This window comes from Phyllostomus hastatus, unplaced genomic scaffold (genome assembly GCF_019186645.2).
Source record: "Phyllostomus hastatus isolate PE091 unplaced genomic scaffold, TTU_PhHast_1.1 phas_scaffold_46, whole genome shotgun sequence".
Classification (NCBI taxonomy): Eukaryota; Metazoa; Chordata; class Mammalia; order Chiroptera; family Phyllostomidae; genus Phyllostomus; species Phyllostomus hastatus.
Genome location: NW_025334032.1, coordinates 3,613,667 through 3,629,857, shown reverse-complemented (window position 1 = coordinate 3,629,857; position 16,191 = coordinate 3,613,667). Strand labels below are relative to the sequence as shown.

The following is a 16,191-nucleotide window of genomic DNA, read 5'->3' as shown; positions in this document are numbered from 1 at the left end:
AAGTGCTTTTTTCTATAGGAAAGTCAAGTAAAATGTCCCAGTGAATTGGATTTTGATTAATTGGTGAATAGAAGGTGAAATGATCAAGAAATAAAAATTCTCTGTCCAAGTAGCTCAGTTGATTAGAGCATAATCCCAATAAACCAAAATTGCGAGTTTGATCCCTGGTCAGGGCACGTACAAGAATCAACCAATGAATGCATAAATAAGTGGAACAACAAATCTCTCTCTCAAAATCAATTAAAAAAAAGAAATATAATGATAAGAGTTTTCTGTTAGAAAGGAAATAAAGAACACAGTTAGCAGTGGCCAGAGATGGAATAAAATATATCTTACTTGGGTATATACTACAAGGATCCTGATCAGGAAAAACAGCTGTGCCCATACATGGGTCCTGGGAAGATTTCTCTCCGGAACCACCTAAATAAAATAAAAACTCATTTTGGCTATTTCAAGTAGGCTACACAAGTAATTAGGACAATAGTTTACATTATTTGGGGCAATTCTAATAATAAGTACACGGAGACATTCATCAGGTAATTTAGGACACTATCAAAGAACAATGAGCAATCATGAAATTCTTATTCTTTCATTCTAGGTGTCTTTCCAGTCAGTGCTCAAAATCATTTTTTTTTCTGGTCTTTCCTTCTTTTTAGATACTACTATGGGGACTCTGGAAGGTAACAGAGTTGCAATGACCCCCTGGATCTCACACAGAGATACCTTCCCTCCAGAATCACCCTTATCTATCCCTCAATATGGATTAAGTTCTTAATTTTTTCATCTGAATTTAAGGTTTGGGGATGGCTTACAGTAGTCAAAGCTGTTTTTGGCACTGTGGTCACTCCTGTCGTGGCATGTCATGAACCCCACAATTCCGTCCTCATGGCTGAGAGAGGTCACCGTGGAGACATCTGACTGCAATTGTGACCCATTGCAGGTAAGAAATGCTTTGCTGTTGGTATATTTCAGTTTGCCCACAAACAAGTTTTACAGGGTGTTCAGGCATTCACATATTATAAGCTAACCCAACTGTTTCCAAAGACATGGAAGGGAAAGGGAGCTCTGGCCTTTCAGAACTCAAAGAAAAACTCATGCTTTTGAGGGTTTCTTAGATTGAATACAAATATATCATCAATTTCCATTTTGAAATAGTTTATTTACCTACGAATTTCAGTTCTGTTCTACAACTCAATATTGAGGGGGAAAACTGATCTCTCATAGAGACAAAGGAAATTTTATATGGAAAAAAGAAAATTTCCTATTAAATGAGTTTGTGGCATTTTGTAGTTAAATTTTTATGTGATATATTAACTTTGCAAGTTTGGCCTAGATTATCCTGGTCCTGGATGACCCAGTTTTACTACATTTAGAATTCTATCATTCTGTTTATAAATTTTCATAGATAATTAATTGAAACCAAACTTCTTGGTTTTTAGAATCATTTCAGAAAATGTACACAGACCTCTTTGGATGGGTCACAGTGTTTCTTGGTAAAATGTGAAGTATAAGTACTTTGGACATCATCTTGAAAGCTCTTTAGCACCATTCATTGCTTCTTGGTCCTCATGTCTATCACCTGTAGTTTATTCTGATATTTTAGCTCAGGGGCAGGGGTGATGGCTGTGAGGTGTCCTCATGGCTCTTTGCTCAAGGATCCTACCAAGAGTCCAAAGCCAGAAATTATGCAGATTAAGTAATTGAATGATTATAAGATGTATGAAGAACACATTGAAAGAATGAATCCTAGCCATTCCTCCAGCCCCTACAGTATTGACAGTTGCTTAATTTTATGGAAGGTGCTGGCTGACTTCAGCTGCCCTTGCTGATATTTGGGCATGCCAAACCTAAAACAGAGATTGGATTTAGAGGAATATCTATTGATTTCTCCATCAGCAAGCACCCAATAAGTGGAAGAACAGTTGACTAGGAAGCATGAGGTAGATAAAGGTAGGCCAAAAAACCAGGTGTACAGAGGACTGTGGGGGTTATTTTGCATTAAGGTCCTGTTGGCCTTTTTTTTCCACTTTATGGCTTGAACCAAATGAGTTGTGGGAATTTTGGATAATCAATCAACTCTATGACTTGTTTATTTTCTCTTTAAAAATATAAAGTTTCTAATAATCATTTGAATATTTGTCCTTCTTCATGTAATGGTAGGTTTAGATTCTTTGGGCTGTTTATAACCCTCACAACATGTCCTTTAATAATACTGTTTGGGATGGTGGTGTGTTAGTGATGGATAATATAAATGGCCTTTTGTGGTTTTTGAAAAAGGAAAATTCCTATTCTTAATTATTAAATATTCATTGAGCTCATAATGTGTTCAAATAATCAACTGTGGTGCCCTCAGCTGCCTCAGATATTGTCATAACTTTTCACTCTTTATTCTCAAACCTTACATTTACATCTATGTACTCACAAGTGGGTACATACTTATTTCTTTCTTACCATCATTAGCCTTATTTTTGGAAATGTTGGGCCTAGCCACTTAAAAAAACCCCAAATATTTTTTAAATGTTTACATTTAAATGAGACAACATAATAACTTATTACAGAGTTGAAGAGAAAGGCCTGGAAGCAAAATACAAGCTTTTCCTATCCATGGCTGCCCCTTCATGAACATGTTTATGCTGAGACCCTGCTGTGTTGCCTTTCCTGGGGTGCATATTTTTAAGCTGCATCACACATTTAGTGAAATAGCTCAGCTACAGTCTTACCTTGGGTGGAAGATGGACCACCTTAATGTAATTCAGACAGAAACTGGATTTAATTTTTTCAGGCAATAATTTCAACGTGTCTCAGAAAATGAAGCACATTTCCCCACTGGCTTCTTTCTGTGTCAGTTTTTGTACTAATATAGAGGACTTGTTTGGCAGGACTTGCCACTCAAAAGACCTGAAATTATTTGCATGGACCTTCTATCAAAAGTTCATTTCTGCAGAAACTGGAGACCTTTTGTAGCACTTTATCTTCAGCTTCCATTCAGTGAATATCCAACTTGACATGTGACTTCTTTCAATCCATAGATTCATGGGCCTAGCTAGGATTGGAAGAATTCAAATTCATTCAGTTAGGACTAATGTAATTCATATAGTAGAAGACTAGATCTGAAGTAACCAAGAGTTAAGAATCTGATCTTCACTTGATCTTTCAAAAAGAAATTTTTCATAGACAAGGGATCTGAAAAGACATTTCTCCAAAGAAGATAAACAAATAGCCAGTAAGTATGTGAAAAGATGCTCGACATCATTAGTCATCAGAGAAATGTAAATCAAAACCACAATGAGATACCACTTCACCCACTAAAATGACTTTAATTAAAAAGTCATTACAACAATGTTGGTGAGAATGGGCAGAAATTGGACTCTTACACTGTTAGTGGAAATGTAAAATGGTGCAGCCAATTTAAAAAACAGTCTGACAGTTCCTCAAAAAGTTAAATAGAAAGTTACTATTTGACCCAGCAATTCTACTTCTAGGTATATACCCAAGAGAAATGAAAACATATATTTACATAAGAACTTGCATATGAATATTCATAGCAGCATATTTCATAAAAATCAAAAGGTGGAAAACAACTCAACTATCTCTTAACTGATGAATGGGTAACAAAAAGTGGTATATCCACACAATAAAGTATTATTTGGCAATGAAAAGGAATTAAGTACTGATGCATACTACACATAGATAAACTTTGAAACATTATGCTAAGTGAAAGAAGATGGTCACAAAAGACCATATATTATATAATTCATGAAATGTTCAGAATAGGCCAAACTATAAGACAAAGTTGTTTAGTGGTTACATAGGGCTGGGGGAGGTGAGAAAACAGGGAATGACAACTAAACAGCATGGGCTTTTTTCAATTGATGAGAGTGTTCTAAAATGGATTATGTTTCTCATTTCACCACTGTGAATATACTGAAGACAAACGAATCATATACTTTAAAGGGTAAATTGTATGGTTTGTGAATTATATCTTTAGCTTTCCTATCTCAGTTTTTTATTATTCTGCCTACCAGAAAATTCTCTTTTTTTCACCTTATTGCTTTAGCTCACTCTAATCAAAATCATTTCTTTTTTAAATGCCTTTTGTTTTTCTAAATTAGTTTTTATTGAATATTCTATTATAATTTTCCCAATTTTTCCCCTTTTGCCCCTCTCCATACAGCACCCTCCACTTCCTCAGGCCATCCCTACACCATTGTGCATGTCCATGGATAAAGCATATAGTTATCTGGCTACTCCATTTTCTATATTATACTTTACATTCCCATGCTATTCTGTAACTATCAATTTGTACTTCCTAATCCTCTCACCTATTCACAGCCCTCCACAAGCCTCCTATCTGGCAACTATCAAAACCCTATCCATATCTATGATTCTGTCTCTATTCTTTTTGTTTGCTTAGTTTGTTTTTTATTTTATTTATTTTTTGTTTTTTTTAAATTGTTCTATTTATTATTAGTTGTTATTGTTAATAATTTACTGTGCCTAATTTACAAATTAAAATTTATGTAGGTATGTATGTATAGAAAAAATATATAGTTTTCTCTCTATAAGTTCAGTATTATCTGCCGTTTCAGGCATCCACTGTGGGGTTGGGACATATCCCCTGCTGGTAAAGGGGGACTACTGTATTGGTAATACAAGAATCCAGGCAGCTTTTCACAGGGTGGTGAAAATGTGCCTAATGACCAGCAAATACAGGAATGGTTTTGTTTGAATTGTAGGTAGATAGCTAATTTTATGGCTTCTAAATGCCTGCCCCACTATGCTCTATCTCCAGTTTTTTTTTTTAAAAGGCCCATAATTGCAAGTGAGACCTTAATTTCTATGAGAAAAAACAGCTGTTTTCCTTCATGCCATCGGGAATATGTCACTCTTTCTCCATAGTTACATTAATATCTGCAAAGAATGATTGTTGACAGTCTTTACTTTATCTTCAGAGGCTCTAGAACAGGGATAACAGACACATGGCCACACTTCATCCTCCACACTCACTGTGTATGTACCTAGACTGAAGGATTGGAAAGGAAATCCTACCCTAGATCATAAGCTCCTGGAACCAGGTACCATATTTATTACCTTCATAGTTCCACCTCCTGGATCATGAATGAAGGGAAAGAGGAATTCATTAATAAATATGATACTGGCAAAGTGGCTTGGATATAGTATCTTTTCATCTCCACCCCTCTCTGTTTATAGTTGGCATTCCAGGTGTCCCTTTTTTAATTAAAAAAAAATTTCAAACCCCTCCATATGAAATCAGACTACTCTCATTAGAAATTGTCAGCAGCTAGTCACTGATTATTTCTGGCATAACAGATAACACACTACCTCTGCACTTGGTACACTTGAGTCCAAGGAGGTACACCAGGGCAAGAATCTAAGCCACCCACTCAATCAGGTCACTAGGAGAGTAGCTCTTATATCTCCCTGATTTCCACAGCTCATACAGCCCACTTTCATGAATCATTAGGGTAGGGTAAAGTTTTAAACGATCAGGACAAAAAGCAGGGTTTTCAAAAAACTCTGTAAACTGTTCAATGTCTCTCTCCAGGCCCACATTCAGCCGATCAGGCATCATATGAGTGGCCAGGTGAAATGACTCACACACTGCCTTCACAGTGTGACCCCTGTTGGTATCTCTGGCCATATCTTCATAGACACTCTGTACCCCAGTCTCCAGCCTTGTGCAGACATAGGTCAACATGTCACTTAACTGCCACTTCATGCAATAATCAGGTCTGGTCTCAATGGTAACCCTAATACACTTTGTGAGGCTCCTCTCAGAATACTTGATAGCCTTGTAAATATTGTTGGAGGTATGTCCTGATAAGGCATCATGTAAATTTCGAATAAAGTAATCTCTGTATTCTTCTCGAAGGGCCATAAGTGTTTCACCTATCACAATAAACTCCACTTTATCCACACTGTGACCAAGCTGTTTCAACTGCTCTATTCAGTGTCTCTTCTGTAGATAAGGGTCATATCTAGCATGAATAACTAGCGTGGAGGTTGGCTCATATCCAGTGTAAGACAGTGTCAATTATTCAAAGTCTGAATCAGGTCCTCCAGGGCAGTATACACATATATTGCCTGTAAAACTGATGTGTGGACATCTGTGGGGCTTGCACATCATCACCAAAACTGCAATCCCACTAGCAGTTCTGATGGGTTTGGCCTTTAACTTGGGGATGAAGACCTTTCAATACTGAGGCAGGACTGCAATAATGATGTCCACCAGGTGAGGCTGTGACAAAAGGCCATATTTGGCAACTGTCTTCATTTTCACCTTACTTAGATTGATGTCTTTCCCCTGTTCATAGGCTTCAGTTAGTTGTTTAATAACATCTCCTATGGTCAGCATCATTAACTCAGCAGGGCTGAGATCTCCTTTCCATTTCTGCCTCATTTTTCTGCTGTCATAGCTGCCACTGTCACTGGTAATGTGGCTGGCTGCCAAGTTGAACCACTGCGAAAGTTGACAACCTTTGTGTTTTAGATTCAATTGTTGATAGATATGTATTTATTGCCATTTTATTTTTAATAGTTTTGATTTTCTTTCTTTTTCTTAAATAAGTCACTTTAATATGTCATATAATACTGGTTTGGTGATGATGAACACCATTTCTCTTATCTAGGAAGCACTTTATCTGCCTTTTGATTCTAAATGATATCTTTGCCTAGTAAAGTAATCTTAGCTGTAGCCCCTGCTTTTAATGACTTTGAATATTTCTTGCCAATCCCTTCAAGCTTCCAAAGTTCCTTTTAAGAAATCAGCTGACAGACTTATAGGGATGCTCCTGCAGGTAGCTAGTTGCTTCTCTCTTATTACATTTAAGATTCTCTCTTTAGCCCTGACTGGTGTAGCTCAGTGGATTGAGTGCAGGCCTGTGAACCAAAGGGTAGCCAGTTTGATTCCCAGTCAGGGCACATGCCTGTGTTGCAGGCCAGGTCCCCAGTTGTGGGTGTGTGAGGGACAACCACACATTGATGTTTCTCTTCCTATTTTTCTCCTTCCACTCTCTGTAAAAAATAAATAAATAAAATCTTAAAAAAGAGACTCTCTCTTCAAAAACTACAGGCCAATATTACTAATGAACATAGATACTGAAATTCTCAACAAAATATTGGAAAACCTCATCCAGCAACACATTAAAATGGTCATATACCAGGATCAAGTAGGATTCATCCCAGGGATGCACAGATGGTATAATATTTGCAAATAAATAAACATAATAAACCACATAAACAAAATGAAAGGCAAAAATCACATGATCTTATCAATAGATGCTGAAAAAGCATTTGATAAAGTACAGCACCCATTTATTATAAAAATACTCAGAAAAGTGGGAATGGAGGGAGCATACCCCAATATAATAAAGACCATATACAAGAAACCTACAGCCAACATCATACTCAATGGGAAAAAAATGAAAGCTTTCCCCCCAAAATAGGAAAAATACAAGGATGTCTGCTTTCACCCCTTCTATTCAACACAGAATTGGAAGTTGTAGCCACAGTGATAAGACAGGAAAAAGAAATAAAAGGCATCCAAATTGGAAAGGAGGAAGTAAAACTGTCACCATTTGCAGACAACTTGACAGTGTACATAGAAAACCCTATAGGCTCTACCAAAAAACTGCTTGACTTACAAGTGAGTTTGGCAAAACAGTGGGATACAAAGTCAATGTGCAGAAATCAAAGGCATTTTAGTACACCAACAATGAAATATAAGAAACAGAAACTAGGAAAATATGCAATTTACTATAGCAACAAGAAAAATAAAGTACCTATGAATAAACTTAACCAAGGAGGCAAAAGACCTATACTCAGAAAACTATGGAATACTGAAGAAAAAAATTAAGGAAGATACAAACAAACTAAGGAAGTAGCGTATACTGTGTTCATGGGTTGGAAGAGTCAACATCATCAAAATGTCCATATTACCCAAAGCATTCTGTAGATTAAACACAATACCTATTGAAACACCAATGATATATTTCACAGACTTAGAACAAATATTTCAAAAATTTATATGGAACCAAAAATGACCCAGAATAGCCACAGCAATCTTGAGAAAGAAGAACAAAGAAGGAGGGATCACAATACCTGAAGTCAAACTATATTACAAGGACACTGTAATCAAACAGTCTGGTAGTGGCATAAGAACAGACCAATAAGATCAATGAACCCATGTCTCTATGGTCAATTAATATTTGATAAATGGGGCAGAAGCATAAAATGGAGCAAAAGTAGCCCTTCAATGAATGGTGCTGGGAAATCTGTATAAGAACATGCAAAAAAAAAAAAAGAAGAAAAAAAAAGAAAAGAAACTAGACCACCAACTTACACCATATACCAGAATAAACTCAAAATGAATAAAAGGATTAAACATAGGCCATGACACCATAAAAGTCCTATGGGAAAAAAAAATTTCCCATAAAAGGAAAATGGCAGTAAAATGTCAGATATCCCATGCAGTAATATTTTCACTGATACATCCTCTAGGGCAAAGGAAAGAAAAGAAAGAATAAACAAGCGAGACCACATCAAACTATAAAGCTACACAGCTAAAGGAACATCATCAAAATGAAAAGGGAACCAACCACATGACAATATGGAAAAGTATATTTGCCAACATTACATTGCACCAGGGTTTAATCTCCAAAATATATAAAGAACTCATATGATCAATGCCAGGAGGAAAATCTAATTAAGAAATGGGCAAAGGGGACTCAGAAGATGGCGGTGAGATAGGTGGGCCAGAGTCCACTCCCTGCTGTGCATAGGTGGAATACATGGCTGATCTTCTGACACTTCTTCAGAGTGAACAGCCAATGTTATCCCAGCATATATATGAAGGTTTGAGGCCAAAATTGTAGAGGACATTGAAAAATCAGACGACAAGGAGATTGCTTTGGGATGATAAAGTTCCTGGAACCAGCGTGGGGTCCAGGGCAGTTGCAGTCCCAGGCCCAGCACTTGCTGGGCCAGCCACAGGATTCTTGGAAGAGAGCCAGGTCAATGGATCCCTGCTCTGCCAAACAGGAAGGGTTGAGCAGCAATAGGAAGGACCTGGATGCTTGAAGTTGCTGAGGGGAATAGAGACAGAGTGGCAAACATGCAGGCATGTTGTGCACTGTTTGAGACTGTGAATGCCAGCTGGGTCATTACCAGAGAAATTGGGAAGCCAAGTGACACCTGGAGAAAGGAGAAGAGTTGGGCCATGACATCCTAACCTAGAGAGTGTCTAGTCTGGCTGGAGAGTTGGGCTGTGTGAGAGGGCAGATGCTTGTTTGGAGCAGCAGGTTTGAACAGAAGGAATTTTAAAAAAAGGATCCCTGTGGCTTTTCAGGGAATTCTCTCCCATTGGCCTCCATTGCTTCCCCAGGTGGCATCCCTGCTGCCTCTGCAGCCTCCGCAGCGGGCCCACCACTGCTGCCGGTACTGTGACAGTGCCCCTATCCTTTCCCAAGCTGCAGCAGCAGAGGCTGTGTACTCACGCCCAAAGCCCCAAGGGTGCCATATACTTGACCCTCTGCCCCGCCACAGCAGTAGTGCACATACCTGCCACCCTGGAGGCTCATGCCGATGACCACCCTCACTGCCAGAGCTGTGCTCCTGCCCTAACTGGTGGACTGGCTGGCTAAGAGGAAGGTGGAGGCATCCCCTGCCCCACCCCCTCCCTGCAGAGGAGAGCAGCAGGGCTCAGGGGGTCAGCAATCCCCAGAAGGAATTAACTCAGTGGGGGAGGCAAACTGTCCTGAAGAGACTTGAAGAGATCTTAGCACCTTGGACAGCAAAGAGCAAGAAGGTGGTTGTGAGTTGTCCCTAATTGGTGTACCTCAAGGACAGCACAACTGGTGGACTGAAGGTGTAAGGCTAGCTCAGAAGGACAGTGGGGGGACCGGCAGCAAACTGAGGAACTGGGCTGGAGGCTGGACAACTGTGAAGAGTACTGCTCAGACCTGCCCCCCATCTGTGCAAAATCACAGAAAGGGAGAAAAGCAAAACCCAACCCCCCTCAGCCTGTTGCAGCCAGTAAGACCAACAAAACTGACTTGGCTGGTTTAAAGATAGGAGGACTTTTTTTTTTCTTTCTTCTTTTTTCCCCCACAAGTGAGACAATAAAACTGGGAAGTGTGAAAGGACCAGAGTCAGATCCAAAGAAGGGTGAGCCAACAACTGATAAACTAAGACAAGTATCACTTTGCTATTTCAGAGAATTTGCAAGTTATTGTTAGTTTGTATTATTATTATTTTCCATTATTTTTACTTTTATTTTATTAGCATTTTTGTATTTCTCTTTCTGTTTAGTTTTCTTTATTTTCTTTGTTTAATTCAATTGTTTGAATGGTTTTCCTTGTTCTCTCTTTCATAGTGTATTTTTAATTCTCCTTCTTTCACTTCACTTGTGTTCCAATAGCACACTACTCTAGGTTGTATACTTCCTATTCAGATCACATAGATTCTGTCATATGATTGTTCCAGTATTATTGTAAATAATTGTTCCACACAATTCTAAATACTATACAACACCACTCAGGATCTTAGCCCGTTTCACTGTCTTCTGGAAATTTATTACTGCTGTGGTTAACTCTATTTTCTCACACACTACACCTACTTTTTAACCCTTACTCTCACTATATCTCATAATCTGACCTCCCACAAGCTCTCTGTTTCTGCATCCAACTCATAATCCTTCCCCCCTCTAACAAGAGTCTTATCTTTTTTCCACACTTTCTGAAAAGTGGCTAGTTGGGTGAAATAAAATGGTTAACACTATATGTATCCAAAAGATCTTCTATCTCTTCTCTATGGGTTGGTACTTTAAATCCCATAGAATACACTCCCTCTATCTAAAAGAGAATCCACTGACAAAGGAACCACTAATAGATAAAAAGAGAAAGGTGAAGGATTGAGTGGAAGCCACACTAACCTCCACTCAGGACTGATCTGGAACTACAACTAAATGGTGGAGAATTACCCAGAACAAACAACTGAACAATAACAAGAGGCAAGACTCAAAACCTCATATAGACAGAAGAACCAGCTTTGACACAACTTGCCCACACCTGCACAACAGCATACAACAGTGGTGGGTGAAGTGACCCTAGGTTAACCAGCTGGAGGGAAGGACTCACCCAAGAAAGACCAAACAAACTTCAAAACACAAAGACATCCAGAGAGCCAACATAAATGACAGCCGAAGATCATCAAGTTCAGGAGGTCAAGGAGATTGCAGCACTGAATCTCACAGGTTTCCTACCATAGAAGTTCACACCATAAACACAGGGAGTCAGAAGAGATCAATTTAAGAATCAGAGGCTAACAAGAAGAGTCTCTCTCACAAATAATGAAGACAAAGAAACAATCCTGAAATGAAAGGAAAAGAGGAAACTTCAGAAAGAATGCTAAATGAAATAGAGGTAACTCAACTATCAGACAGTGAGTTCAAAGCAATGGTTATAAGGAAGCTCAATGGTTATAATGAGCTCACAGAGAATTGCCAGAAACCATACTGAAACTACAGTGAAATCACTGCAAAGTATATTAACATGAAAAAGGAAATAGAAACTATAAACAAGGGCTAAGAGGAAATGAAGAATACAATTTCTGAACTGAAGAACACAGTAAAAAGAATCAAAAGCAGGCTTGATGAAGCAAAGGATTGAGTCAGTGAGCTGGCGGTCAAGGTAGAAAAAACACCCAGAAAGAGCAAGAAAAGGAAAGGAGGCTCAGAAAGAATGAAGAGGGATTAAGGGAAATACAGGAAAATATAAAACATAATAATATTCATATAATATGGACACCAGAAGGAGAAGAGAAGCAAGGGACAGAAAACATGTTTGTATAAAAGTAATGATGGAAAACTTGCCTCATTTGATGAGAGAAAAAGTCACACAAATCCAGAAAACACAGAGAGTCCTAATCAAGAGGAACACAAAGAGGCCCACTTCAAGACACATCATAATTAAAATGGCAAAATTCCAAGACAAGGAGAGAATCTTAATGACATCAAGGAGAAACAGGAGGTAACATACAAGGGAGCCCCAGTAAAACTAGCAGCTGACTTCACAGTGGACACATTCCAAGTCTAAAGGTAATGGCAAGGAATATTCCAAGTATTGAAAAACAAAGGCCTACAACCAAGACTACACTGTCCAGCAAGGCTCTCAATTAAAATGGAAGGCCAAATAAGGAGTTTCCCAGACAAAGGAAGCCTCAAAGAATACACCTCCTCCAAAGCAGCTCTACTAAGAGATGCTAAAGGATCTGCTTTAGAAAAGAAAAAAAAAAAGAGTGAGTGAGAGAGGAACACAGGTACAAAAAAATGGCAATGAATCAGTACTTATCAACAACATTAAATCAAAATGGATTAAATGCTTCAATCAAAAGACATAGAATAGCTGAATGGATAAGAAATCATGATCTGCACATATGCTGCCTACAAGAGACTCATCTCAGAACAAAAGACCTACACAGACTAGAAGTGAAGGGCTGGGAAAAAATATTCCAAGCAAATGGACAGGAAAAAAAAAGCTGGGATAGCAATATTCATATCAGACAAAAGAGACTTCAAAAAAAAAGGGGCTATAAAAAGATACCCAGAAGGTCGCTTCCTAATACTCAAGGGAAGAATCCATCAAGAAGATATAAACATAATAAATATATATGCACCCAACATAGGAGCACTCAAATACATAAAGAAAATCTTGGAGGACTTCAAGAAAGATATTGAGAGCAACACAATTATAGTGGGGGATTTCAACACCCCACTGTCAAAAATGGACAGATCTTCCAAACAAAATATCAACAAAGATATTGTGGCATTGAACAATGCCCTAGATCAAGTGAACTTAACTGATACACACACACACACACACACACACACACACACACAGCCTTTCATCCCAAAGAAGCAAAGTACACATTCTTTTCAAATGCACATGGAACATTTTCAAAGATAGACAACATGATAGGTCACAAAACAAGCCTCAATACATTCAAGAAAATTGAAATCATATCAGACATATTCTCTCACTGCAAAGGACTGAAAGTAGAAACCAACCTTAAGACAAAAACTCAAAAACACTCAAACTCATGGAGATTGAGTAGCATGCTATGAAATAATGAATGAGTCAAAAATAAGATTAAGGAAGAAATAAAAAAGTTTCTGGAACTAATGAACACGAATTCATAACAATCCAAAAGTTATGGGATACAGCCAAGGCAGTACTGAGAGGGAAGTTCATAATGACACAGGCCTACCTTAAAAAGATAGAAATATTTCAAACAAACAACCTAACCCTACATCTACAAGAACTCGAGGAACAACAACAAAGACAGCCCAGAGCAAGTCAAAGGAAGGAAATAACCAAGATCAGAGAAGAATTAAATGACATAGAGACTAAAAGCACAATGCTAAGGATCAATGAATCCAGGAGCTGGTTCTTTGAAAAGAGAAACAAAATCAACAAGCCTTTAAACAGACTCATCTAGAAAAAAAGAGAGAGGATCCAATAATCACAATCAGAAATGAAAGAGGAGAGATTACAGCTGATACTATAGAAATAAAAAAGACTGTAAGAAATTACTACAAAGAACTATATGCCAAGAAATTTGAATAACTAGGTGAAACACAAATTTCTAGAAAAATATAATCTTCCAAAGCTAAGTGAAGAACAGGCCAAAAGGTTAAACACATCAATAAAAACTGACAAAATTTAGCAGTAATCAAAAGGTTCCAACACACGAAAGTCCTGGACCAGACGGTTTCACAGGAGAATTCTACAAAGCATTTAAGGATGAGCTAACCCCTATCATTCACTTACTATTCCAAATAAATCCAAGAAGATGGAAGTCTTAGAAAATCCATTAGTGAATCCAGCATCGTCCTAATCCCAAAACCAGATAAAAACATAACAAGCAAAAAAAAACTTTAGCCCAATATTGCTGATGAACATAGATGCTAAAATCCTCAACAAACTATTGCCAATGCACATCCAGAAATATATTGAAAAGATCATACTCCATGATGAAGTGGGATTCATCCCAGGGATGCAAGGATGGTTCAATATTCCCAAATCAATAAACATAATATATCATATAAAGAAAATGAAAGACAAAATTACATGATCATAACAATAGATGTGGACAAAGCATTTGATAAGGTACATTACCCATTTATGATAAAAACACTCAGCAAAGTGGGAATAGAGGGAGCATTCCTCAACATAATGAAAGCCATATATGAGACCTACAGCCAACATCATACTCAATGGCCAAAAACTTAAGAGCTTTCCCAGTAAGATTAGGAATAAGAGAAGGATGTCTACTTTCAATAATCCTATTCATTATAGTATTGGAAGGCAACCACAGGAATTAGACAAGAAAAAGAAATAAAAGGCATCCATATTGGAACAAAGAAAGCAAAACTATCATTGTTTGCAGATGGCATGATGCTGTACATAGAAAATCCTATAGACTCCACTAAAAAACTACTTGACCTAATAAGTGAATTTGGCAAAACAGCCATATACAAAGTCTATATTCAGAAATCAAAGGCATTTTTGTACACACAATGGTACACCAGAACAAGAAATCAGGGGTAAAAAACCCACGTGATATAGCAACAAAAATAATAAAGTACCTCGGAATAATCCTAACAAAGGAGGTAAATGACCTGTACTCAGAAAATGACATAACAATGAAGAGAGAAATTAAGGAAGACACAAATGGAAGCTCATGGATTGCAAAAATTAACATCATCAAAATGTCCATACTACCCAAAGTAGTTCATAGATTCAATGCAATCCCTATTAAAGTCCTAATGACATATTTCACCCATGTAGAACAAACATTTAAAAAATTTGTATGGAACCATAAGTGACCCTGAATACCTGCTGCAATGTTGAGAAAGAAGAACAAAGTAGGAGGGATCACAATACCTGATATCAAACTGTATTACAAGGTCACTGTAATCAAAATGGGCTGGCACTGGCATGAGAACAGACACATAGACCAATGGAACAGATATAGCCAAGACATAATAGAGAGCCGAGATATAAACCCAAGTCTTTATGGTCAGTTAACATTTGACAAAGGGAGTAGAAGAATAAAATGGAGTAAATAAGCCCCCTCAACAAATGGTGTTCGGAGATCTGGACAGCTACATGCAAAAAAATGACAGTTGATCAACAACTGATACCATACACAAAAATAAACTCAAGGTGGATACAAGACTTATATATAAATTGTGATACCATAAAAGCCCCAGAGGAAAACATAGGCAAAAAAATCTCAGACATTCCACTCAGCAATATTTTCATGGATGTGTCCCCTAGAGCAAGGGATATAAAGGAAAGAATAAACAAATGTTATCTCATTAAATTAAAAAGCTCCTGTATGGCTAAAGAATACTGCATTAAAATGAAAAGAGAATCAACTCTATGGGAAAACATATTTGCCCATGTTACCTTGCATAAGAATTTGATCTCCAAAATATATAAAGAACTCACATGACTCTACTCCAGGAGAAAAAAAAACAACCCAGTAAAAAATGGGTAAAAGACTTGAACAGACACGTCTCCAAGGAGGATCTACAGAGGGCCCAGAGACACATGAAAAGATGCTCAGCATCACTAGCCAGCAGAGAGATGCAAATTAAAACCACAATGAGATACCACTTCACAGTGGTCAGAATGGCCATCATAAACGAATCAACAAACAACAAGTGTTGGAGAGGATGTGGAGAAAAGCGAACTCTAGTGCACTGTTGGTGCAAACAAAAACTGTTGCAGCCACTGTGAAGAACAGTATGGAATTTCCTCAGAAAACAAAAAATGGAACTGCTTTTTGACCCGGCAATTCCACTGCTGGGATTATATCCTAAGAGCCCTGAAACACCAGCCAAAAAGAACCTATGTACCCCAATGTTCATAGCAGTACAACTTACAATAGCTGAGTGCTTGAGGCAGCTTAAGTGTCCATCAATAAATGAATGGATCAAAAACAATGGTACACTGACACGGTGGAATACTACACAGCAGAAAGAAAGAAGGATCTCCTACCCTTTGTGATAGCATGGATAGAACTGGAGAGCATCATGCTAAGTGAAATAAGCCAGGTGGTGAGGGACAAATACTATATGATCTAACCTTTAACAGGAACCTAATC

At 37.9% G+C, this 16,191-nt stretch overlaps 1 pseudogene; it reads right to left on the bottom strand.

The window, feature by feature from the left end:
* Positions 1 to 5,339: 5,339 nt before the first annotated feature.
* LOC123807768 lies at positions 5,340 to 6,421 on the bottom strand (annotated as a pseudogene).
* Between the last annotated feature and the right edge of the window lie 9,770 nt (positions 6,422 to 16,191).